Raw genomic sequence first — 27,537 nt, 5'->3', positions numbered from 1 at the left:
ATGTAAAGGATAGCTCAATAATTCTTTAAAAAATACTCATGAAGTGTGATGATTGTAAAGTATCCAAACTGATTTTGGGGTGACTTGTGAACCAGACCTGAAGTAAAGGCAATTCATGGAAAGATCTAGAAGACTGCCCCTGGCAAAGTTCCAAAATCAGTGGAGCAATTGTAGCACCTTGAGAATGAGTGCTCATCCCCTCCTAGGGGAAGGGAGGGGATGCCAATTCTCATTTGCATACGGACTCATGGGCATTGCTCCCATAGTCCTATGACTACTATAGAGCGACTCCCTTTTCCCAAGCTTACAATCTACTGTGGAGATAAGACATGTATAAAAGTACTGTCATCTACCAATAAATAAACTACAATAAGTTAGCTAATGTCAAACTAGTAAAAACCCTTTTTCTCTTTTCAAAGTGTGAGTAGATGCCTGAGTAAGAAATAGGCTTTTTTTTTTTTATGGCTAATTTACAAAATCCCTACATACAGGAATAAGAAAAAGCAGTTACGAGGGAGAGAGAATGTCTCCAAATGTGGGAACATATTGTTCTCTCCTTCCCACCTCCCTCCCCGAAATGTTACTGTAGTAACATCAAATCCTTTTGCCCCAAGTCCAAGAGAAATAGCACCATGCTTGATACTGCATTTTCAAAGTCACAAATATGTAGGAATAAATTCAAGCTGTAGCTCAAATGAGTGACTGCATGTTATACTTCAGCTGACATGGGGTTGAAATCTGTCTTTGGCTTTAGTCCCCATTGCCCTATAGAGCTGAAGTTGGCAGCCTGAAGTTTTTCTTTAATGGTTGCACCAATGACCTCTCTTTGCCTCCTTCTGTTTCTTGTCTTGACATTTCCTTCTTGAAGTCCAGAATGATTTTCCTATTGCACTCTGAAGGATAAACCCACACAAAATGGCTTGACACCAAGCTCCGTGCCAGGGTGGGGAAGTGGGATTAAGGATTTACAGGTCCAGTTTTTTATGATTTTGAGAGGTTTAGCACAGTGGGGAACTGGGCTTGTTAATTACTCAGATAAATGCTAACTGACCTATAAAAACACAGGATCAAGTTGTTAAGATCTGCTCCAACTGGCATTATGGAAAGACGGAGGGGCTCAGACTGTGGGTACAACTCTCCTGAGGGATGGAGAGATGCATGCAGCTATATGCCACAAGACCAGATGGCCTTTCCATGTCCTGAGGGGCCTCTTACCGTATATCTGAAGAAGAGGTTCAGTTAAAGTACATTGTGGAGAAGAAAGTTACTTAACACATTCTATCCAGTTGAAACCTAATATCGAAACAAAACACCAAGCTACCAGTCACTGAGGAGGGAAGTCCAGGGTAAAAGCATTTGGAGGACCAAGCCTAAGATTTGGGAACCTGGCACTGAATGTTCTCACCCTTATTGAGTGAGAACCAGGCAATTCTAGTGTATTTCAGCAGGTCTGGTGGGAGGGGGGCGCTCAGTGCCTAGTTGCTAAAACTTTAGCTAGGAAGCAACTGAGCAACTGTGAATAAATCATTACAACAGGTGAGCATATTATGTGGTATTATGTTAAACTGTTTCGTGTTCGTGTCAGCTTTGCAATATGAATAGTCAAAGGACACTGAACTGTATCTATTTGAACTCAATTGCTAGTATTTAGCATAGATTCTACAAGGATGCTTGAACAATATTATTGAATTTTGCTGACTTTATACAGGTCAGCAAGCTCAACTGAAGAATTAGAAAAACACAACCTCTCATCCCAGTAAAATAAATTATGCTAGCCAAGAGTGCCTACCAGATTTGTCATATAAATTAGCAGTAAAAAATATATATATCTCCCAGACAAACTAAGCCATGAATCTAATCCTCATGTCGGTCACCTCTTCCCTATTTATCACTAAAGCATGACTTAGCTAGATGAACCATAGCTCAGGAGGGAGCATTAAAGTGCAGATATTAACCATGATGACTTCTCCGAGGCACTAAATAGAATGGAAATGTATCTCTAAGACCGAACAGTGGCCTGAAGATATTCTAGATTTTTTGTCGAGGACTATCCGGAGTGAGCAGAAGGGAAGCAGGGCCGGAGGAAGACTGCAGTCTACAATGGGTGGTGTCAAGGCGTGGTGATCTTCAAGAAAGGGAAATGGTTCTACCAAGAACCGATCCACATCCATTTTTCAGGGCTCATAACACCTGAAAAACATGGATTAGCCTGCATGAGCAAAGAAACCATATCTCAGTCATGACAAAGATAAAATTAGAGGTAAGGAACAAAGGGAAGGAGATTTTTTTTAAAGATCATTTATTTAATTATTTATTTGACAGAGAGAGCACACAAGCAGGGGGAGCAGCAGAGGGAAAGGGAGAAGCAGGTTCCCCACTGATCAGGGAGCTGGGGCTCGATCCCAGGACCCTGGGATCATGACCTGAACGGAAGGCAGATGCTTAACTGACTGAGCCACCCAGGTGCCCCGGGAAGGAGATTTTTGACTCCGAGAAAGAGGGAGAGCAGAATTGTTTTGGGTAGATGGTTTGCAATTGGGTCTTAATTTTATAAAGGTGATTGAGTGACAACAAGGAGAGGTTAATGCCATTGAAAGATGTTTTATTCCTTACAACTCCTGAGGGAAGGGGCCACACAGGTCCACGTGGAGAAGCATCAGGTTAGGTCAGGAGGGAGAAGCAGGAGGGTAAAGTATAGGCCACAGCCTTTATTGGGGTTTTTGTGGTAAAGATATGATAGGTCAGTGTTAACAGCTGAGGACTGACTAGTTTGAATAATTCCAGTGAGCTTTGGGGCTTAGGGACTGTCTCTGGTTGTCTGGCACCTGGCCCAAGGGAAATATTGGCTTGATGTGTGAGTTAGATTAAGGAGGTGGTTGGGAGTATGGCCTGAGGATTGGTTGGAGAGTTTGTAATATGGTTTTTATGTGTCTACTTAAGCCGGATCATAGGGGAGATGTAAACAACTGTGGCTATTGGTTTGACCCTATAATTAATGGAGACCAAATAGAATCTAAGAAAACACAGAACAGGAGAATCTTATCCATCTGTAGCTATTTATATTATCTAGTCCTCTGCTGTACATGTAGAAGATCAATAAAGTTTGGTTGGTTGGTTGGTTGGTTGGTTGGTTGGTTGGATGGATGGTTGGATAAGATTTTTGGCAGTAGAGAAATCTTGAGAGAGAAAAATGGCACTTTGCTGTTTTCCCTAAATCACACCTCTTGTAGCAGAATTTGCCAGCTTCAGGGTTGTATCCCAAGTTGCTCAGTGATGAAATGGCTTGAGTAAGACATATGTTGTACCTTTTTGGCTTAGGCAATTTTTGCTAGTAGGCACATACACACTCCTGTCTACATTTTTCATCTGTTTTTTATCCTTCACCATAAACTTGCCAGGGATAAAATGTTTCCTCATTTATTATAAGAACAGGGAATGCAAATGAGAATCTTTGGTGGGTCCTGAGTAAAGTCAGCGGCTCCTCATCTTACAGTCAAATTTCTCACAATTATCCTATAAGGCGTATAAGGACTGGCCCCATTACCTCTCTGATCTCTATTTCCCCTACACTGGCCCTCTGTGACGCTGCACCAGCCAGACAAGCTGCCTTGCAGCCTCTGGAACACAGCAAGCAGGACCTTTGCACTTACGTACCCTTACCTGGAACACCCCCAGATAGCCATGTAGCCTGCTTTCTTGCCTTCTTCCCTTTTCCAATTAAATGTAACCTTATCAGAGAGGCTCTCCTGACTATCAGATATAAAATACCAAACCAGGGGTCCCTGGGTGGCTCAGTTGGTTGAGCGTCGGGCTCTTGATCTCAGTTCAAGTCATGATCTCAGAGTCATGAGATTGAGCTTGTATCAGGCTCCACACTGAGCGTGGTCCCTGCTTAAAATTCTCTCTTCCTCTGCCCCTCCCCCTGCCCCACCCCGCTTACATGTGCTTGTGCAATCTCTCTCTAAAAAAAAAAAAAAAAAATTACAACTATTCCTCTTTTTTTTTCCACTATAGAGTTTCACCAATCATTTACTTTTATTTTTTTTATTTTTTATTTTTTTATTATGTTAATCACCATACATTACATCATTAGTTTTTGATGTAGTGTTCCATGATTCATTGTTTGTGCATAACACCCAGTGCTCCACGCAGAATGTGCCCTCTTCAATACCCATCACCAGGCTAACCCAACCCCCACCCTCCTCCCTTCTAGAACCCTGTTTGTTTTTCAGAGTCCATCATCTCTCATGGTTCCTCTCCCCCTCCAACTTACTCCCCTTCATTCTTCCCCTCCTGCCATGTTCTTCTATTTCTTTTTTCTTAACATATCTTGCATTATTTGTTTCAGAAGTACAGATCTGTGATTCAACAGTCTTGCACAATTCACAGCACTCACCATAGCACATACCCTCCCCAGTGTCTATCACCCAGCCACCCCATCCCTCCCACCCCCCACCACTCCAGCAACCCTCAGTTTGTTTCCTGAGATTAAGAATTCCTCATATCAGTGAGGTCATATACATGTCTTTCTCTGATTGACTTATTTCACTCAGGATAACACCCTCCAGTGCCATCCACGTTGTTGCAAATGGCAAGATCTCATTTCTTTGGATGGCTGCATAATATTCCATTGTGTATATATACCACTTCTTCTTTATCCATTCATCTGTCGATGGACATCTTGGCTCTTTCCACAGTTTGGCTATTGTGGACATTGCTGCTATAAACACTGGGGTGCACGTACCCCTTCGGATCCCTACATTTCTATCTTTGTGGTAAATACCCAGTAGTGCAATTGCTGGATTGTATGGTAGCTCTATTTTCAACTGTTTGAGGAACCTCCATACTGTTTTCCAGAGGGGTTGCACGAGCTTGCATTCCCACCAACAGTGTAGGAGGGTTCCCCTTTCTCCGCATCCCCGCCAACATCTGTCGTTTCCTGACTTGTTAATTTTAACCATTCTGACTGGTGTGAGGTGGTATCTCATTGAGGTTTTGATTTGGATTTCCCTGATGCTGAGCGATGTTGAGCACTTTTTCACGTGTCTGTTGGCCATTTGAATGTCTTCTTTGGAAAAATGTCTGTTCATGTCTTCTGCCCATTTCTTGATTGGATTATTTGTTCTTTGGGTGTTGAGTTTGATAAGTTCTTTATAGATTCTGGATACTAGCCCTTTATCTGATATGTCATTTGCAAATATCTTCTCCCATTCTGTCAGTTGTCTTTTGGTTTTGTGGACTGTTTCTTTTGCTGTGCAAAACCTTTTTATCTTGATGAAATCCCAATAGTTCATTTTTGCCCTGGCTTCCCTTGCCTTTGGCGATGTTTCTAGGAAGAAGTTGCTGCGGCTGAGGTCGAAGAGGTTGCTGCCTGTGTTCTCCTTTAGGATTTTGATGGACTCCTGTCTCACGTTTAGGTCTTTCAACCATTTGGAGTCTGTTTTTGTGTGTGGTGTAAGGAAATGGTCCGGTTTCATTCTTCTGCATGTGGCTGTCCAGTTTTCCCAGCATCATTTTTTGAAGAGACTGTCTTTTTTCCATTGGATATTCTTTCCTGCTTTGTCGAAGATTAGTTGACCGTAGAGTTGAGGGTCCATTTCTGGGCTCTCAGTTCTGTTCCATTGATCTATGTGTCTGTTTCTGTGCCAGTACCATACTGTCTTGATGATGACAGCTTTGTCATAGAGCTGGAAGTCCGGAATTGTGATGCCGCCAGCTTTGCTTTTCTTTTTCAACATTCCTCTGGCTATTCACGGTCTCTTCTGGTTCCATACAAATTTTAGGATTATTTGTTCCATTTCTTTGAAAAAAGTGGATGGTATTTTGATGGGGATTGCATTGAATGTGTAGATTGCTCTAGGTAGCATTGCCATCTTCACAATGTTTGTTCTTCCAATCCATGAGCATGGAACGTTTTTTCATTTCTTTGTGTCTTCTTCAATTTCTTTCATGAGTATTTTATGGTTTTCTGAGTACAGATCCTTTGCCTCTTTGGTTAAATTTATTCCTAGGTATCTTATGGTTTGGGGTGCAGTTGTAAATGGGATCGACTCCTTGATTTGTCTCTCTTCTGTCTTGTTGTTGGTGTATAGGAATGCCACTGATTTTGATTTTATATCCTGCTACTTTACTGAATTCCTGTATGAGTTCTAGCAGTTTTGGGGTGGAGTCTTTTGGGTTTTCCACATACAGTATCATATCATCTGCAAAGAGTGAGAGTTTGACTTCTTCTTTGCCGATTTGGATGCCTTTGATTTCTTTTTGTTGTCTGGTTGCTGTAGCTAGGACTTCTAATACTATGTTGAATAGCAGTGGTGATAGTGGACATCCCTGCCGTGTTCCTGACCTTAGGGGAAAAGCTCTCAGCTTTTCCCCATTGAGACTGATATTCGCTGTAGGTTTTTCATAGATGGCTTTTATGATATTGAGGTATGTACCCTCTATCCCTATACTCTGAAGAGTTTTGATCAAGAAAGGATGCTGTACTTTGTCAAATGCTTTTTCTGCATCTATTGAGTGGATCATATGATTCTTGTTCTTTCTTTTGTTAATGTATTGTATCACGTTGAATGATTTGCGGATGTTGAACCAACCTTGCAGCCCAGGGATAAATCCCACTTGGTCGTGGTGAATAATCCTTTTAATGTACTGTTGGATCCTGTTGGCTAGTATTTTGGTGAGAATTTTTGCATCCATGTTCATCAAGGATATTGGTCTGTAGTTCTCCTTTTTGATGGGGTCTTTGTCTGGTTTGGGGATCAAGGTAATGGTGGTCTCATAAAATGAGTTTGGAAGTTTTCCTTCCATTTCTATTTTTTGGAACAGTTTCAGGAGAATAGGTATTAATTCTTCTTGAAATGTCTGACAGAATTGCCCTGGGAAGCCATCTGGCCCTGGGCTTTTGTTTGTTGGGAGATTTTTGATGACTACCTCAATTTCCTTAGTGGTTATAGGTCTGTTCAGGTTTTCTGTTTCTTCCTGGTTCTGTTTGGGTAGTTGATACATCTCTAGGAATGCACCCATTTCTTCCAGGTTATCTAATTTGCTGGCATAGAGTTGCTCATAATATGTTCTTATAATTGTTTGTATTTCTTTGGTGTTGGTTGTGATCTCTCCTCTTTCATTCATGATTTTGTTGATTTGGGTCATTTCTCTTTTTTTTTTGGATAAGTCTGGCCAGGGGTTTATCAATCTTGTTCATTCTTTCAAAGAACCAGCTCCTAGTTTCGTTGATCTGTTCTACTGTTCTTTTGGTTTCTATTTCCTTGATTTCTGCTCTGATCTTTATGATTTCTCTTCTCCTGCTGGGTTTCGGCTTTATTTGCTGTTCTTTCTCCAGCTCCTTTAGGTGTAGGGTTAGCTTGTGTATTTGAGACCTTTCTTGTTTCTTGAGAAAGGCTTGTATTGCTATATACTTTCCTCTCAGGACTGCCTTTGCTGTATCCCAAAGAGTTTGAACAGTTGTGTTTTCATTTTCATTGGATTCCATGAATTTTTTTAATTCTTCTTTAATTTCCTGGTTGACCCATTCATTCTTTTGTAGGATGCTCTTTAGCCTCCATGTATTTGAGTTCGTTCTGACTTTCCTCTTGTGATTGAGTTCTAGTTTCAAAGCATTGTGGTCTGAAAATATGCAGGGAATGATCCCAATCTTTTGGTACCGGTTGAGACCTGATTTGTGACCTCGGATGTGATCAATTCTGGAGAATGTTCCATGGGCACTAGAGAAGAATGTGTATTCCGTTGCTTTGGGATGGAATGTTCTGAATATGTTTGAGAAGTCCATTTGGTCCAGTGTGTCATTTAAAGTCTTTATTTCCTTGTTGATCTTTTGCTTAGATGATCTGTCCATTTCGGTCAAGGGGGTGTTAAAGTCCCCCACTATTGTTGTATTGTTGTCAATGTGTTTCTTCGCTTTTGTTATTAATTGCCTTATAAAGTGCCTGCTCCCATGTTAGGGGCATAGATATTTACAATTGTTAGATCTTCTTGGTGGATAGACCCTTTAAGTAGGATCTAGTGTCCTTCTTCATCTCTTATTACAGTCTTTGTTTTAAAATCTAATTCGTCTGATATAAGGATTGCCATCCCAGCATTCTTTTGGTGTCCATTAGCATGGTAAATTGTTTTCCACCCCCTCACTTTCAATCTGGGAGTGTCCTTGGGTCTAAAATGAGTCTCCTGCAGACAGCATATTGATGGGTCTTGTTTTTTAATCCAATCTGATAGCCTGTGTCTTTTGATTGGGGCATTTAGCCCATTTACATTCAGGGTAACTATTGAAAGGTATGAATTTAGTGCCATTGTATTGCCTGTAGGTGACTATTACTGTATATTGTCTGTGTTCCTTTCTGATCTATGCTGGTTTTAGGCTCTCTCTTTGCTTAGAGGACCCCTTTCAATATTTCTTGGAGGGCTGGTTTCGTGTTTGCAAATTCCCTTAGTTTTTGTTTTTCCTGGAAGCTTTTTATCTCTCCTTCTATTTTCAATGACGGCCTAGCTGGATATAGTATGCTTGGCTGCATATTTTTCTCGTTTAGTGCTCTGAAGATCTCATGCCAGTCCTTTCTGGCCTGCCAGGTCTCTGTGGATAGGTCTGTTGCCAATCTAATATTTCTACCATTGTAGGTTACATATCTCTTCACCCGAGCTGCTTTCAGGATTTTCTCTTTGTCTCTGAGACTCGTAAGTTTTACTATTAGATGTCGGGGTGTTGACCTATTTTTATTGATTTTGAGAGGGGTTCTCTGTGCCTCCTGGATTTTGATGCCTGTTTCCTTCCTCACATTAGGGAAGTTCTATGCTATAATTTGCTCCAATATCCCTTCTGCCCCTCTCTCTCTGTCTTCTTCTTCTGGGATCCCAATTATTCTAATGTCGTTTCGTCTTATTGTATCGCTTATCTCTCGAATTCTGCCCTCGTGATCCTGTAGTTGTTTCTCTCTCTCTTTCTCAGCCTCTTTATTTTCCATCATTTGGTCTTCCATATCGCTGATTCTCTCTTCTGCCTCATTTATCCTAGCAGTTAGTGCCCCCATTTTTGATTGCACCTCATTAATAGCCTTTTTGATTTCGACTTGGTTAGATTTTAGTTCTTTTATTTCTCCAGAAAGGGTTTCTCTAATAACTTCCGCGCTTTTTTCAAGCCCAGCTAGTATCTTTAAAGTCATGATTCTGAACTCTAGGGCCGACATCGTACTAATGTCCGTGTTGAGTAGGTCCCTGGCTGACGGTACTACCTCTTGTTCTTTTTGCTGAGGTGATTTTTTTCATCTTGTCATTTTGTCCAGAGGAGAATAGATGAATGAGAGAACAAAATGCCAACAGGTTAACAACGTCCGCAGCAACTATACTCTATACAAATCAGAAAAGACCAGAAACCAGGGGAAAAGAAAGGGAAAGAAAGAAAAAAGAAAGAGAAAAAAACAAAAACAAAAACAGAACAATACAAAAAAACAGAATATGATGAAATATGATCAGGCTAGTGCATAGATCAGTGCCACACACTAGATTTCGGGCATATTTTGGTCTGTTAGAAGAAAGTGCCTCCTAAAATTTTAAAGGAAGAAAGACTTATCTATGCACAAAATTAGGGTTGATACAATGAAGGGATGGAAGATGACTGTAAAGATGAAAATTATAAAAGATTTTATAAAAGGAATTGATAAGAAGTTGTTTCAAAAAAGAAAGAAGAAGATTTAGAAAAAAAAAGGGAGAGAATGTGATCAGGCAGGAGACTAGAACAAAGCCATACACTAGTGATTTAGGGTATATTTTGATCTGGTAGAAGAAACTGTATCTTAAAATTTTGAAGAGAGAACTATATATATATATATATATATATTTGCCAAAAATAAGGGTAACTACTAATGAAGGGATAAAACATGACTCTAAAAATGAAAAATAGAAAATGTTTTTTTTAAAAAGATTTAGAAGATGTTGGTTGAAAAAGGGAAAAAGAAAAATTAAAAAAAGTTAAAAAAATTAACTTTGAAAAACTAATGAATCATTGTAAAAAAAAAGCAATGAATTCTATGTGTCGTATTCCCCTAGTGCTGGAGTTCTCCCGTTCTCCTTGATCGGTAAACTTGGTCTTGGCTTGCTGGCTGTTCGTGCAGATCTTCTGGGGGAGGGGCCTGTTGCCGTGGTTCCCAAATGTCTTTGCCGGAGGCGGAATTGCCCCGCCCTTGTGAGTCCGGGCTAAGCAAGCTGTTGGGGTTTGCTCTCAGGAGGTTTGTTCCCTGCAAGCTCTCGGTACAGCTTTGGAGGACAAGGGTGAAAATGGTGGCCTCCCAATCTCCGCCCGGAGGAGCCGAGAACTCGGGGCCCCGCTCCTCAGTGCGCCCCCAGAGAAAAGCAGTCACTCCCGTCTCCCCGGTCTCCGGCCGCACTCCGTGCTCACCCGGCCTGTGACCGAGCGTTTCTATCTCTGGCATCCGACCCCGTGTGGAGTCTCCAAACCCAGCAGATCCCTGCGGTGCGCTCCCGTGCCGCTCCTCCCGGGGGAGGAAGGGGAGTCTCCCCGGCTCTGCCGCTTGTTGGGTCCCTGCTGGAGGAGCAGTGGCCCGACTGGGCTGCGGATCACAGTTCATGGCAACCCTGAGCTGAGAGCCCGGCCTCGGCTCCGTCTCTGCAGCCGGCTTCCCCGCTCCGATCCCTGGGAGCTCTGCCGCACTCAGGCACCCCCGGTCTTTCTGTGACCCCGAGGGTCCTGAGACCACAGTGTCCCGCGAGGGTTCCACCCCCCGCTTAGCCACTGGAGCGACGTCCCTCAGCGGAGCCGACTTCTAAAAGGTCCGATTTTTTGCTCCGCGGCTCTAGCACTTGCCAGAAGCGGCCGACGGTGGCCCCGTCCCCCGCCGTCTATCCTCCCAAATATCGCCTCGGATTCACTTCTCCGCACGTCCTACCTTCCAGTAAGTGGTCGCTTCTCTGTTCAGAGAGTTGTTGCTATTCTTTTCTTCGATGTGCTGTTGAGTTCATAGGTGTTCAGAATGGTTTGATCCCTATTCAGCTGAATTCCTGAGACCAGACAAAATCCAGGTCTCCTACTCCTCCGCCATCTTGCTCTGCCTCCCGAGTTTCCACAACCATTCCTCTTTTTAAAAAAAGATTTTATTTTTTTTTTATTTATTGGAGAGCGAGAGAGAGGAGAGAAAGAGAGTGCAAGAACAGGGGGAGGAGCAGAGGGAGAGGAACAAGCGGACTCTGCACTTAGCACAGAGCCCGACGGGAGGCTGGATCCCAGGACCCCAAGATCATGACCTGAGCCGAAATCAAGAGTTGGACACCCAACTGACTAAGCCACCCAGGCACCTCTACAACCATTTCCCTTACACACACATATGCTTAATTTTTTATCCTTTACATTACTTCCTTCTCTTCGTAGCACTCATCACCACTTACACCACTTAGAATATCATATACTTATTTTTGTGCACATATGCCCCCTCTTCCCACTAGTAGAATATAAATTCTACGACAGCAAGAATTTTGGTAATCCCCAAACCTAGAAGAGGGTCTGGCACATGATGGGTGCCCAATATATATCTGTTGAATAAATGAATGAAGGAATGGCCCAAATACAAGCATACATTCCCTCTTGTTCTTGATCTTAGATTTTTTTCCCCCTTAGTTCAAAGCCCAGAATTTGCACTGGATAAGAGAAACTGGCCACTGAATGATACATGAACCTGTTCTGCAAGAAAATCACCACTACCCTCAGTGTTTCTCCTCCTGTTAGCACTCATCTGGATAAGCGGCACTACCGTCCAGAAACCAGGAGTCATGGTTCCTCTCTTCTCCCGGTCCCCCGGGCTGGGTGCATCAGCAAGTCCTACAGTTTAACTTCAGAACACATGTTGCTCAGACTAAACCACTATCATCTTTCACTGAACCTCCTAATCTATGTCTCCTATTGAATTCCTAACCCATCCCCACCTCCGCCCCCACCCAATTTGCCCACAGTAACCAGAGATGGTGTTTAAAAATTATCTAAGATCATGTAACTAACCTAGAAGCCCTTGAATGTCTATCCAAATTTCCTATTATAGGTCCCAGAATTCTGTGCGATCTGGCCCTGCCAGCCGTTCAAATTCATCCTTTGTCACCCATTCCCATCCCCACCCCCCACCCAGTTCACTTTTCTCTCGCCCTGCTGGTTTCCTGCAACCTTTTGAGAAGCCCAAGTTTATTCTGGCCTGCAACCTTCCCATTTCTGTTACTTCAAGTACTTCACTATTAATCATTAGTTTACTTAATAGTCCATGGCGCAATCCTTTCAACTGGGCCCTGAGGAATACCTCTCTGGATAATAGTAACATTTTTTTTTTTAAGATTTTATTTATTTATTTGACAGAGACACAGCGAGAGAGGGAACGCAAGCAGGCTTCCCGCTGGGCAGGGAGCCTGATCCGGGGCTCGATCCCAGGACCCTGGGATCATGACCTGAGCCGAAGGCAGACTCTTAACGACAGAGCCACCCAAGGCGCCCCAATAGTAACATTTCAGAAACTCTATCAGGCCAGAGAACTTGTGCTTTTTTCTCCCCTGGTGCTCTTTCTTACCTCTACATCGAGCAATGCGTGTTCCTTAATTCTCTTCCTCAAATCAAACCCTGCCCTTCTGAACGTAGCTGGTCTCAATGATGTACGTGTTAGCATGAGTGGACACACTCCAATCAACAGCTAACGTCTGTCAGGAGTCCTCTGTTGGGGACTCTGAGGTGCGCCACAGGCTGAGTGGGACATTTTACTTTGACCAGTTCACGGTGTGCAATCCCGTGAGGGAAAGAGCAGAGATGGAACGTGTGGCCATGGATTAAGCACGTATTTAAGTTTATTGCTCCTTGCTCCAAGATCATTTGCCATTTTATTCTTATTTCTAATTTGGCATAAAGGATTTTGTCTTCTGGAAAAGATGTTCGAACATCAGCAACAAATGAGAAAGTTATTTCACAGACTCAGTAGCTCCTTCAATCACATCACTAAGGAAACAAATAGTTTTTGAAGGATCCACAAGCATCCCTAAAAGTTTTTGAATATATAACCTATTTCATTATCACACAAATCCCCAAGACTTTATTATCACTTTTTCATATAAGAAAATTAAGCTTTTACATATTGATCCTTTTCCCTGTACAGTTGGTAAATAACAGAGCTGGATCTTCACCACTTCAGGCATTTTGCAGGGCCCAGGATCTTTCACTATACCAGTGAATAAGTTCCTCCATTGTCTTTGCTTCAAGCAATCTTGTGGATAAAGGGATGGTTATAGGGACACAGTTGTTGCCTGCTTGGAAAAGTGGAACCTATATATACTCACAACTTAAGACTCTTGAAACTTTGAATCCATATATGAACAAGAGAAGGAGAAGCTAATTGGAACTGTATCTCCAGTTGAATCCATATACGAACAAGAGAAGGTGAACCTAATTGGAACTGTATCTCCAATCACTGGGAGTGATTGATTAGTCAAGGAAGGCTTCCTGGAAGGAAGAATTTTATATGAGGTTTTGAAAGAGTATTGATATGAGGAGGACAGGGATTCTGGGAAGAGGAAAATGAGAATCTCATGTGTAAGATCGTTAGTTGTAGTTTTTCAGGTGGACCATACATGCAAATGTGTTTGAATGTGAGACGCTGTATAAAGAAATCACCATTTATTTCTTTGGAAAATTCCATTATGTTCTATTTAAATGGCTGAAATGTCAGGGGGCCAAAAAAGTTATTTTTAAAAAATTGATCATCAAATTGAAACTACCTACTGGATGAATTATAAAAGCCAGCGGTCAGAAAAACCCCCTCACTGAAGAATAAGGAGACATCATGGGGTTGTCATAGGGGAATGATGAATATATATTGGGGGTGTCTTTTCATTCTGTCTTTTTGGCTCTACCCCAACGGAAAGAAAAAAAACAGATTGGGGAACTGAGAGTATGAAAGAATAAACATGTCTGTTGTTCATGACCTAATCTGTGTGGAGACACTTTCCTTTTTGGTCTCACAGGTGTGTCTTTAGCTACTATCTGGGGAGGCAGGAGGGTAAACTGGGGAGATGGTGCAACGGAGTGACCCTTACATTTTTTTTTTCATTGAGATTGAAATTGCTAGGTAGATTATCATCATCAACCAGTGGTGCACCGTGAAGTACAAAGAGGGTCTGGGCGGAGATGATGACCTCTGACCTGTCTCGATATCATCAAACCCGCAGTGCTCTTTTTCCCAAAACGGAATGTACGTCTAACTATGGGTGTTCAAACAGCTTTGCATTGGAGAGTTTAGAAGAACATTCCAGCCAAATGGAGTCAGGGGCTATGCTGCTCACCAAGCCTTCCTTCTGAGAAAGGCCCTTTCCCCATACCATGTGACTATTCGGGACCCCTGCCTCCAGCTGAACCATCAGAATGCTCACTGTCCTGGATGCAGACAGATGGAAATGTGACCTCACCAGGGTCCTCTTCAGGAATTGATACGGACTGAATGATATGCTAGGGAGAGAAGGTTCTCTCTTTTCTCTTTACCTCTAAGGATGATATACACCAGGAATAACTAGTGATCATCCTCGCTGTCACCTGGAGAAAATCTGTCTGGAGCCAACAGAACTCGCTGCCTGTAGAACTAAGAGGTGGTGAAAACCACAGTCCTTATGTTGTCATTTGAACCTGCTGGATCCAGCTGGGTTTGAACTCAGGTCACCTCTTGGCCTTCTTGGTTATAGAAATGTAATATTGTGCTTTAGAACAAAAAACATATATTTGGTCTTCGTCCTCGTTTCTGGCATATAGAGCTCCTAATACCCTTGGAATTTCGTAAGTCATAAGAGAGGCAAAGGTGTATTTTTTTCTTCCTAACAAGCTTTAAACCATACCTGAGTTTATGTTAATGAGGTGAGCTGGGAAACCCTCTAAGGATTTGAGCTGGTTGCCAGGAGAAGGAACCATAGTGATTAGAGGCTTGGAACTTTCAGCCTCAACCCCCTGACCTCCGGGGGAGGGGAGAAGGGTGGGAGGTTGAATCACCAATGGCTAATGATTTAATCAATCTTGCCTATGTAAGGAAGCCTCCATAAACACCCAAAAGGATGGGGTTTGGAGGGCTTCTGGGTTGATGCTCAAGAACTCATCAATGTTCTGGATGTACATCCCATACTCCGCCCAGACAGAAACTCCTGTGCTCAGAACGCTTCCAGACCTTAGCCTATGTATCTCTTCATCTGGCCCTTCATTTGTATCCTTTAATAGCCTGTGTAAGAAATCTACAAGTAAATTGTTTTTCTGAGTTCTGTTAGGTGCACCAGCAGATTAAACCCCCGGAGGGAGTCATAGGAAACAAACCCGCCCCCTTTCCCCTTCCCTGTTGAAAAGAGCTAAAATCTCATTCAGGAGTGTGAGGAATTAAATATTCAAAAAAGCTTGCTTGAAATCACTTTTGACCCTAAACTGACCCGAGGCTTAAAAATCAGAACTTGAAACAAGTATGCATGTGCTCGGGAAGGTTTCTGACTCCAAGAGAAACTTAAGGATAAAGTTAGAAGGTTCTTTTCTATTTAAGCCTGGAGAGAAATCCAAAAGTAGTTTGAGAGGAGACAGAGAATAATTAAAAGGCAGAAAGAAAGGAATCAAATTATACCTAGGTGTTTACACTTAAATATTATTTAAGTATTAATTAACACTCATATAGCTTTTAGATATGTGCCAGGAACTGTTCTAAGCACGTTAAAGATATTTGCTCACTTAACCTTCATAAAAACCTGATGAGATAACTTACTTTCAAGTACATCATTATTTTAACAACATTTTAATAATGGTAATAATATCTGCCATTTTTAAGTGCTCCCTGTACCCATATTTTATGTATATTATTTCATTTACCCTTCACAACAACCATAAGGAGTAGGTACAGTTATTTTGACTATTTAATGAATGAAAACAAGACTAAGAGAAATTAAGTAGCTTTCCAAAGGACACACAGCCAATAGGTGGTAGATTCAAATCCCTAGATGCCTGCCTTTAAAATCTGTTCTCTGGGCGCCTGGGTGGCTCAGGTGGTTGAGTGACTGCCTTCGGCTCAGGTCATGATCCCGGAGTCCTGGGATCGAGTCCCACATCGGGCTCCCAGCTCAGTGGGGAGCCTGCTTCTCCCTCTGACTCTCTCCCCTCTCATGCTGTTTCTCCCTCACTCGATCGCTAATAAATAAATAAAAAATCTTTACAAAAAAAAAATCTGTTCTCTGAATCACTGCACTAGAGCCTATTAATATTTAGTCATTCTTAATACCTTTCTTTTTAAGATTTTACTTAATTTGAGAGAGAGAGAGAAAGAGACGTGTGCACACAAGTGGGGGAGGGGCAGAACACTGAGAAGAGGGAGAAGAGGCAGAGGGAGAAGCAGGCTTCCCACTGAGCAGGGAGCCCCGATGTGGGGCTCGATCCCAGGACCCCAGGATCATGACGCAAGCTGACGGCAAACGCCTAACAACTGAGCCACCCAGGTGGTGCCCCAATATCTTACTGTTCTAATACAGTTTAGTTTTACATTCTCACACAATTGAGTTAAAAAAAAGCAAGCACATGCTTAACAAGATTATTACCCAGTACAACCATCCATCTGAAGGCAGCTTATTCAAATTTGAGGCATCACACACAGGATAAAATTAAGAGCTTTTGAAAGTTGTCTTTGCAACCATCCAAACTAATAAAGTTAGAGGATAAATCATAGGGAGCATATAAACTTACCTCAGGGACAGTTATTCTCATCTTAATTTCCATGCTGTCAGTTGACGGATGTTGATTGAATGTCAGGTTGAGTGAATCTCACAAGCGTTCTGAGTCGCACATGAGATGAGATATTTTAAGGAGAGTTTGATATGTGGCGATTTACAAGGTGTGGAAAATCTGCAAGGAATAGGGAGGGCAGTGTTCTGCATTAATAATAGGGGGAAACTCTTAGGCCTCCTCTTGTCCTCTTGAAGGGACAAGAAAAAACAGTTTCTGGAACCCAGGGAGGGGCCCTGTAGGGAGGAGGGTGGCCCAGACAAGCTGGGCCTTCAACAGAGCAACATGGCTAACCCACAGCCACCCTGAAGGTGGAACACTGGAGAAATAACCTAGGGAGTTTATCTGCCTTCCTTTGCTACACAGTGATCTCCTGCCAGGACCTCCAATTGGTCAAAGTCGAACCAAAGCCAGAGGATCGAGGATTCTGTGGAATTGGTTCACGCTGCCAGCCTGCGAGAACGCAGAACAGGGTAAGAAGGGGTGGAGACTGAAAGGCAAATGGACAACACCCAGAAGATTGATAATGGCCCAAATCAGTGCATGTTCTTTGAGAAAACCGAATTTCCAAGCCTGCCCAAGTGTAGATCCCTGAACCAGTCTAAGTAATCGGGTGGTCTCACTATTATAATCCTTTCTATCCCTCTTCCAGTCCTTTAAATCCAAAAAGGCCTCTGGCCCAAGTTGGACCTGCCTACAGCTTTGGTCCCCTTTGTGCTCTTCCTTATCCAGCCTTCCCAGAGCAGTGCAGAGTGCTGGGGCTCCCCCCTCCCCACCCGCAGCTCAATGCTAGCAGGGCATTTATACCTGGAACCAACTTCTCGGGTGGCCCTGTTTGTTGTTCTAGCCAAAGGCTTCCTTGGGAAATTTCACCATCCTGTCTGCTCAATAGATATCTGCCCTGGGGCAAGCTTGGAAAGGTTACAAGTTTAAGCAATGGCCAGAAACTCTGGCTTCTGTTTCTAGACTTGTGCAAAGTGCATGTGGTTGTTGCATTGGCAACAAAAGGAGAGGCTAGAACTGGCATATTTATTTAAGCTGTCAGATGAGACAAAGTGTCAACATGTTGGCCTGGTTCAGTTTCCTTTCTTTCTCCTTCCTTAGAAAGGGCTAGTATCCAAAATCTATAAAGAACTTATCAAACTCAACACCCAAAGAACAAATAATCCAATCAAGAAATGGGCAAAAGACATGAACAGACATTTTTCCAAAGAAGACCTCCAAACAGCCAACAGACACATGAAAAGTTGCTCAACATCGCTCGGCATCAGGGAAATCCAAATCGAAACCTCAGTGAGATATCACCTCACACCAGTCAGAATGGCTAGAATTAACAAGTCAGGAAACGACAGATGTTGGTGGGGATGCAGAGAAAGGGGAACCCTCCTACACTGTTGGTGAGAATGCAAGCTCGTGCAACCACTCTGGAAAACAGTACGGAGGTTCCTCAAAAAGTTGAAAATAGAGCTACCCTATGACCCAGCAATTGCACTACCCCAATGATACAAATGTAGTGATCTGAAGGGGTATGTGCACCCCAATGTTTATAGCAGCAATGTCCACAATAGCCAAACTGCGGAAAGAGCCAAGATGTCCATAAAAAGATGAATGGATAAAGAAGATGTGGTATTATATACAATGGATTATTATGCAGCCATCAAAAAACCCCAAAATCTTGCCATTTGCAACGATGTGGATGGAACTAGAAGGTATTATGCTAAGTGAAATAAGTCAATCAGAGAAAGACATGTATCATATGACCTCACTGATATGAAGAATTCTTTTTTTTCTTTTTTAACAGAGAGAGACACAGCGAGAGAGGTAGCACAAGCAGGGGGAGTGGGAGAGGGAGAAGCAGCTTCCTGCCGAGCAGGGAGCCTGATGCGGGGCTTGATCCCAGGACCCTGGGATCATGACCTGAGCCGAAGGCAGACACTTAACCGACTGAGCCACCCAGGTGCCCCGATATGAGGAATTCTTAATCTCAGGAAACAAACTGAGGGTTGCTGGAGTGGTGGGGGGTGGGAGGGATGGGGTGGCTGGGTGATAGAATTGGGGAGGGTATGTACTATGGTGAGCGCTGTGAATTGTGTAAGACTGTTGAATCACAGATCTGTACCTCTGAAACAAATAATACATTATATGTTAAAAAAAAAAGAAGATAGCAGGAAGGGAAAAATGAAGGGGGGGATATCAGAGGGGGAGTTGATCCATGAGAGATGATGGACTCTGAGAAACAAACTGAGGGTTCTAGAAGGGAGGGGTGTGGGGGGATGGGTTACTCTGGTGATGGGTATTAACGAGGGCATGTACTGAATGGAGCACTGGGCGTTACATGCAAATAATGAACCATGGAACACTACATCAAAAACTAATGATGTAGTGTATGGTGATTAACATAACATAATAAAATAAAATTTTAAAAAAATTAAAAAAAAATCGTTTGGGGCGGGTGTTGCACACAAATGGCCGATCCTTTTCTCGTTCGCTTAGGTGTTCTGATCCAGCTCACCTTGACCGCCGGAGGTACCCCTATGTTTTCCTCAGCCTTGTCTTGGTTAACACTCTATGCGTTGGTTGTTTCCCTCTGCTCTTGTCTCTATAAAAATGTACTTGTTCTGAGTCTCATTTCTTACATCTGGTTGAAGAAATTGGGGAGATTAAAAGAAAGAACTGACAAACTGTTGCTAAGTTAGTGATGTAGTCTCATTGTGTGCTCCCCCTGGTACTAGCTCTTGGAGTGCAGCTTTAAAACCTCCCACTCACCCACTCACTGGTCTGAGTCATTTTGGGTGGCAACTCTGAGGACTGAGGTCAAGCTCTTGAGCAAGGAGGACCTGTATTCTGGGTTCTCACAGCACTGTTTTTGAAAGCAAGGATTTCCCCGTAATACAATGACATGCACTACAGAGAAGGAAGAAGAGAAGATGAAGAAATGAGTTCCCAGCAGGTGCTGAATATATTTGGCATGGTTTTAGTTTATTTAGACAAAGTGACCAAGGGAAGAAGACTATTGCAAAACTTCACCATAACATTGCTATGATTCCCATGTCCCGTAGCTTAGTTCCTTCCATTTTCCTTGGCAAGACTATAGCTTCATGTAACAATACACCCTGTGGTCTACTACACTTATACCTTAATGAGAATGAACCCAATTCCCAATCTCCTTAATGCACATTTTCTTTTTGACTCATTGTGTCCTTTCATCAGCCTCCTTTATATGGTTCTAGACCACACTGTGATGGAAACTTGACAAGATTCGGATGCCCCAGAATATTTAAAGATTTTATTTATTTATTAGAGAGAGAGAAAACGTGCATGCGTGAGCACACGAGTGGGAGGAGGGGCAGGGGGGAAGGAAGAGGGAGGGGGGAAGAATCTCAAGCAGACTCTGCAAGAGCATGGAGCACAGGGGAGAAGGGGGCCTCCATCCCAGGACCCTGAGATCATGACCTGAGCTGAAACTGAGAGTCCGTCACTTAACAGAGTGAGCCACCCAGGCGCCCCTAGATGTCCCAGAATATTTAGACTGCAGTAGTTTCTGCATCTTCCTCCTTCCACTGAAATTATAAGTATAAATGGAGCCCTAAGCTCATCTACTAATGATAAAACAAGAGAAGGGAGGTCTCAGATTAAATACAGAGAAGAGTACCCTGGCTAAAGACATTAGAGACCCTGGACCAGGTTACTGGGGAACGCTGTTGATGCTTCTTCTCAGATAACCTAAAAAATCATGGGAAAGGAAGCTGTCAGTTTGGGCTGGTTGAGGTTCTTGGAACCAAGAGACAGCATAAAATGATATGGGCAATTCTTTTACGGGGCACAGTAAAAGCTGTCAGGTGAGACAAAGTGTCAACATGTTGGCCTGGTTCAGGAGTTTGGAGTCAAACGGAACCGGAAATGAGACCCTGTTCTATCACTTACTAGTGGTAAAATCTTGGGCACACCACTTAATCTCTCTGCAGAGAGTTAAAATGAGGATTAAATAAGATTAATGGATACATGGTGTTTAGTATAGAGTCTCTGGCACCAGAGAAAGTACTCCATAAATATTAGTTTCTGTATTTAGCCTAGAGTTGTTTTTTTTTTTTTTTTTTTAATCCTTTCCTTCCAAACCCCCATGGCCAGTGCACACACACAGATCTGTTCTCAGGCAGCCGCAGAGCTTAGTCCCTTCCTACCCAGCCCCAAAGCTGCAAGTCTCCAGCTCCAATCAAGTCCCACAGTCTCAGCTGTCTTTTACTAATTAGCTGACATTGTAGCTTCTGACCTAATTTGAAGCAACATACAGTTGTCTCTTGAACATGGGTTTGAATAGCACACGTCCTTTTACGCGTGGGGTTTTTTTTTAATACCATACAGTGCTGTACATGTATTTTCCTTATGACTGTCTTAACATTTTCTTTTCTCTAGCTTGCTTTACTGTGAGAACACAGTACTGAATACATATACAAAGTATGTGCTAATCGACTGTCGTTATTATCAGTCAACAGTAGGCTATTAGTAGTTAAGTTTTGGGGGAGGCGAAAGTAATACGTGGATTTTTGGCTGCACCGGGTGTCGGCGCCCCGAAACCCCGTGTTGTTCAAGGATCAACTGCAGATCCCCCCAGGTCCCATTCTTTCATTCAGTCACCCTCCTGTAGAGCCTGATGAAGATGTTATTGCTGATGGCTACTGTTTCTCTTCACTCTTCAAGTCTGGAACAACATGTTCAAAGAGCTAGAATCTTTGAGCTGGAAGGAACCTTGGCAACCTCTAGCCTAGGGTGAATGCTATGCTGCAGGCAAGCCTTAAAACACGCACAGAATTCAAAGGGCAGGGAATAGCATTTGGGTGAAGTTTTACTGGTGCATTGACTCCTGTGAAGAATCTTCAGAGACCGGGCAGAAGTTGATGAGAAGTGGAGGAGGGGAGGTTGTTTAACAAAGGAAATGTGCAAACGCTGCATGTTCTAAGATACAGGAACATAGAATGGCTAAAGGCTTGGGTGTCAGGAGGGAAGTAGAGATATGGCCAGATATGGGAAGAATTTCAGAAAAGAACACGTCACACAAACATTTAAAGATGTTTTCAAGTGTTTAGTAACATAAATTTCCTGACTCTTGTTGAGTGCCCTAAAAGTGGAAGATGGAGACAGATACCGTTTTTTTCTGAAATATCCGATTAATTCAATATCATGTACATCAGGGTCTTCAAATCTTTTATGTTTTGTTAATGACTTAATCTGAACTCTCAAATCTGAACCGTTCACAATATTTCTGACAAGCATTTAATGTAGCTTGGATACTTCCAGTGCCAAGGAGCACAATATTGGGAGAGGCAACTAATTTGATCCTTTTATTTATTTAAATTTATTTTTTAATTGAAGTATAATTACACACAGTAAAATGCACAGACCTTATTGTACAGTTTGATGCTTTTTGACAAATATACCTCGTGTATCCGATGGCCTAATCAAACTGCAGAAAATTGCCATCACACAGAAAATTTCCCCAGGATCCTTTCCACTTAATCATCCTGCCTCCCTCCTCCCACAGGAAGACACAATTCTGATTTCTATTTCCACAGATTCATTTTGCCTATTCCTGGACTTCACGTAAATGGAATTATTCAGTGGGTGTACTCTGGTGGCTTTTTTCACATAACATAATATTTTTGAGATTCATCTATGTTGCTGTATGTATTAATAGTCTGTTCCTTTTTGTTGCTGGGCAATATCCCACTGTATGGATTTACCTCCATTTATGTATTCATTCTCCTATGGATGAACACTGGCATCGTTTCCAAATTCTGGCTATTAGAAAGAAAGTCACAATGAACATTCCTCTATTATTTTTGTAGACATAAGATTTCATTTGTTTTGGAATTCCTGGATCAGAAAATAGGTGACTCTTTATAAGAAAATGCCAGTTTTCCAAATTACCTGTGCCATTTTATACCTTTACTAGCAATGTAGAAGAAATCCAGTTGCTCTATAGTCTCTCCAACATTTGGTGTTGTTAGAACTGAAAAATTTTAACCTTACTAATGGGTGTGTGGTGCTATCCCATTGTGGTTTTAATTTGCACTTCCCTGTTGACCAACAAGGCTGAGCACTTTTTTTATGTGCTTATTGGCCATGCATTCTCTTTTATGAAGTGTTTCTCCAAGTCCTTTGCCCGTTTAAAAATATTGTTTGTACAAGACGAAATCAGAGAGGGAGACAAATCATAAGAGACTCTTAATCTTAGGAAACAAACTGAGGATTGCTGGAGGGGAGAGGGGTGGGGGATGGGATATCTGGGTGATGGGCATGAAGGAGGGCAGGGGATGTAATGAGCACTGGATGTTATATAAGACTGATGAATCACCGAACTCTATCTCTGAAACCAATAATACACTATATGTTAATTAATTGAATTTAAATAAAAATATATATTGTTTGTAAAAAATAAAAATAAATAAAAACACTGTTCATCTTTTTAGTATAGATTTGTAGGAGTTCTTTATTCTGCTTTTGAGTCCTGTGTCAGAGATGTATATTTCTCCCAGTCTGTGGCTTCCCTATTCATTTCTACTAACAATGTATTTTAATAATCAGAAAGTTTAATTTTAATAAAATACATTAAATCATTTTTTCTTTTATTGTTACGTATTTTTTTGTATCCAAAGAAATCTTTGTCCATGCCAATTTTGCAAATATGTTCTCCTGTGTTTCCTTCTAGAAAGTTTATGGTTTGGCCTTTACATTTAGGTTTATGATCCATCTCAAATTAATCTTTGTATATGATGTGAAGTGGGGGCTGAGGTTCATTGATTCCATATAAATATCAATTACAAGTACACTTAGAAGATGACTTCCTTTTCTCCACTGAATTTCACTGGTGCCTTTGTCAAAAGGCATTTGACTTTGTATGTGTGATCCTATTTCTCGATTCTCTGTTTTTTCCAATCTGTTTATGCCAATACCACACTGTCTTAATTACCAGAGCTGTACAGTAAGTCTTGAAATCATGTGGTATAAGTCCTTCAAATTTGTTCTTTTTCAAGATTGCTTTGGCTATTCTAGGTCCTTTATGTTTCTTCATAAAATTTACTATCAGCTCATCAATACATTTCATTTTTGAATAGCTCGATGGTTAGAAGTTCTTCTTAAATTTGAACTTAACTTTCTTGGCTCTCCTGTAATGTCTTAGTCTTGCTCTATAAAGGCATGTGAATATGTCTGCTTCCTGTTCCACAGAGTAGGCAGCATGACACTGGAGAGAAAGTTCCCACTTTGGAACCAGACATCCAGGAGTTTGAATGTTGACTCTGGTTTTTTTTTTTAGGATTTTTGTTTATTTATTTGAGAAAGAGAGCATGAGAGAGAGAGAGAAGGAGCACCAGCAGGGGGAGAGGCAGAGGGAGAAGGAGACTCCCCGCTGAGCAAGGAGCCCGACTGGGACTCCATCCCAGGACCCTGAGATCATGACCTGGACCAAAGACAGATGCTTAATTGACTGAGCCACCCAGGTGCCCCTTGACTCTGGTTTTATGTCTTCTACAAGTAACTCTATGTCTCTGATCTTCAGTGCCTTTATCAGTGAAGGGAAAATAATTTCCACTGTACAGGATTGCTTTGAGAATCTGAGAGAGTATGTATAAAGCACTGAGTCAAATTCAGGTCTTGGCTCCTAATTGACACTTTAAAGAAAATTTAAAGGTAGTGATTATTATTATTATTATAAATGTTTATTTTTATTTTTTTTGTAAAGATTTTTTTTTTTTTTTTGACAGAGAGCACAAGCAGGCAGAGGCAGAGGGAGAAGGAGGCTCCCTGCTGGCAAGGAGCCCGATGCGGGGCTCGATCCCAGGACCCCAAGATCATGACCCGAGCCGAAGGCAGTTGCTTAACCAACTGAGCCACCCAGGTGTCCTATTATAAATGTTTAAAGATGATGGTTGAGCTGTTCCCCCTGCCAAATCTCCATTTCAGGTTAAATACCCCTAGTTCTTTAACTTTTTCATAAAATATTATTTCTAGACATTGCTCCCACCGGTTATATTGGAAATACTTCAAAATCAATAAAACAGGGCAGTGACTTATCAGAAGGGACATTGGCCTCATTGGACAGGATCAGGGTCTGGAGGGCCCCTGGTGGACCAGACATTAATTAATCATTTATTTACTGGATCCTAGAGGAAATCCATGGTGTCCTGGGGGAGAGACAGGGTGACTGGGACAGTGAAGGTTGGGGGTGGTCCTCAGGACCTAGAGTAGTGACTCTTTACCAGTGGATATGCAAGTATTTCAACGTTTTTAGAACCAGAGCACCGGTACTGAAGACTAGCTGTGGATTCTCAGCCCTGTTCTCTCCAGTACTACTCTCTCTAATTTTGGAGAGGATTCTTGGTTATTTCCCAGTATGGTTTTCCCGAGGAGAAGAGAACCTCCGATTTGTAGGTGGGCATACAGATGCTCAGAACAGTGCCTCTACGTCCTGGCACCCCTTGCAGGTGGGTGTGGCTATCTGACGAAGTTCTGGCCATGGGGATGTGAGCAGAACTGATGTGTGCATTTTGGCTTTGTGCCCTTTCTCCTTCCCACGGTCTGGAACGAGCATGGGCCTGTAAGCCATCGTAAACCACGCAAAGGAGGCACCCGAGGATGGCAGAGCAACCAGAGAGAAGGAGCCTGAACTCCTGACAGCTTTGCAGAGCAAGGCCGACACACCATCTAATGTGAGAAATCAACTGTCTGTCTAAGGCCATCATTCTGGGTCCCTGTGGCCTGCAGCTGAAATTTTTTCATGACTCATGCACTGATCCTAAGAACCTTGTGTGACTCACTGCTCCTAACCTCACCTTAGTTTTCTGACCACTCTATAACCACGTGTCAAAATTGACCTCAATTTGGTTATGCCTCATCATCAGTTTCTTTTAATAGATAAGGGTGGCTGCCAAGTTAGAGCAGGTACACAGGTTAGTTGTTCACTTATGGGCTGGACTGGGACCACTGGCAAATTTATATGTTAAAAGTCCCTGCCCCTGGTTCCTTGGGAATGTAACCATATTTGGATATAAGGTCTTTAAAGAGATAATTAAATTAAAATGAGGCCTTTAGGGTGAGCCCTAATCCATTATGACTGGTGTCCTTGTAAGAAGAGGAAGAAACCCCAGGGGTAGGCACGCACAGAAGGATGACCATGTGAGGATGCAGGGAGAAGGCAGTCATCTGCAAGCCAAGGAGAGAGGCCTCAGAAGAAACCAACCCTGCTGACACCTTGATCTTGGACTTCTGGTCTCCAGATCTGTGAGAAAATACATTTCTGTTGTTTCAGCGCCCCGCCCCGCCCCCCTCCCCCCCTCCCCGTGGCATTTTGTCAAGGCAGCCCTGGGCAAACTAAAACACTGCCAGTAACCTCCTTTGCCAGATTTTAATGACAGCAAATCATATGGCAGATTCTGCCACACGTGCAGACATTCATTAGTCATTTATTAGAAACAGGGCAGGTTAAGTCTCACCTCTTTTTTAGGTCATCTTATCAAACTTGACTCAAATGTGCTTTACTAAGTGCAGATACAACATCCCAGAGGCAACATTAAGTTAAACTTATGGTTGCTAAGAGGCAACCAGAATCCTCAGACCCAAGTGCACACAAAGATGTAGAGAACAAGAGTCTGTTGCCGTCTCTGCGGCTAAAGGACTTGGTACATCCCTGCACCTGTTTACCTGTTCCTGCAGTGGACAGGTGTGTCTATAAAATATTTGTGACAAGCCCTATGTCTTGAATACTTCTGAATTCACTAACGAGAGCCTATTTTTGATATTCATTAAGCTAATTAATAGGCCACTAATGAAAATCCATTTTTAACATTTGTTATGCTAAATTAGTAAAAAAAAAAAAAATTGCTGGTATTGATTGAGATAGAATAACCCAAACACTTGTAATGGCCACCTCCTGGTGGGGGCTGATTAGCATGCTAGCTGACCCCCCCTTAGGCATGAATTCCTGATTAGGGCAAATGACTGCCCTCGGGTGCTGCCCAAACTAATAGGTAGTATTTCACTGTCTAGGCTGAAGTATCTTTAATAAATGACGGGCATGAACAAACCCACCGAAGAAAGATCTAGAGTTCTAAGGGAGAAACACACTCTTGAGGTGTTTTGTTCACGCTATACCCTCCATTACTTCTGACACCAGATATGTGGGGTTTCCACGCGTGGAGCAATTCTGTAATGTCAGCTGGTTAAATAGTTTCTTCAGTTCTGACACTATCTATCGAGAGATAGCATCAGATCCCCCAGGTGAAGGGTTCAGATGGCCTCAACCCCCAACTTCAGATGCAAACTGCAAGTCTAGTTTGTCACCCGTGAGTCTGACCAACTGGCTGTATGTTGGAGGTTCCTACGGCCCCCTCCTCAGGTCTGATTAATTGGCTGCACAAATTAATCCCATTGACTAATTGGCTCACGGCATTCACGGAACCATTTTACTTGCTAGGTTACTGGTTTATTATAAAAGGATATAATTCAGGAACAGCCAGACGGAAGAGAAAGCATAGGGTCAAGTATGGGGGTGGTGGAGCTTCCCTATTTTCTCCTGGGGTTTCCACATCTTCACATGTTCACCAGCCGAGAAGGTGCCCGAACCCCAACCTTTTGGGTTTTTATGGAGGCTTCATCCATAGGCACGATTGATGACATCATTAGCCATTGGCGATGATTTAACCTCCAGCCTCACAATGGGTGGGACTGAAAGTTCCAATTCTCCGACTTTGGTTGGTTCCCCTGGCAAC

At 42.5% G+C, this 27,537-nt stretch overlaps 1 long non-coding RNA gene across 1 annotated transcript in view; it reads right to left on the bottom strand.

Moving 5' to 3' along the window:
- The window catches only part of LOC114226002 (uncharacterized), a 43,548-nt gene that overhangs the window by 7,251 nt on the left and 8,760 nt on the right, over nucleotides 1-27,537 (bottom strand). The window contains exon 2 of the long non-coding RNA XR_003612659.2: nucleotides 16,736-16,894. This is a non-coding gene — a long non-coding RNA (uncharacterized LOC114226002). The remainder of the gene's footprint in view (nucleotides 1-16,735; nucleotides 16,895-27,537) is intronic.

This window comes from Eumetopias jubatus, unplaced genomic scaffold (genome assembly GCF_037043125.1).
Source record: "Eumetopias jubatus isolate StellerSeaLion01/CBP00866 unplaced genomic scaffold, mEumJub1_p1.0 scaffold_13, whole genome shotgun sequence".
In the NCBI taxonomy this organism is placed as follows: Eukaryota; Metazoa; Chordata; class Mammalia; order Carnivora; family Otariidae; genus Eumetopias; species Eumetopias jubatus.
Note: the sequence above shows the minus strand (reverse complement) of the source record. Positions and strands in the feature narration are given on the sequence as shown.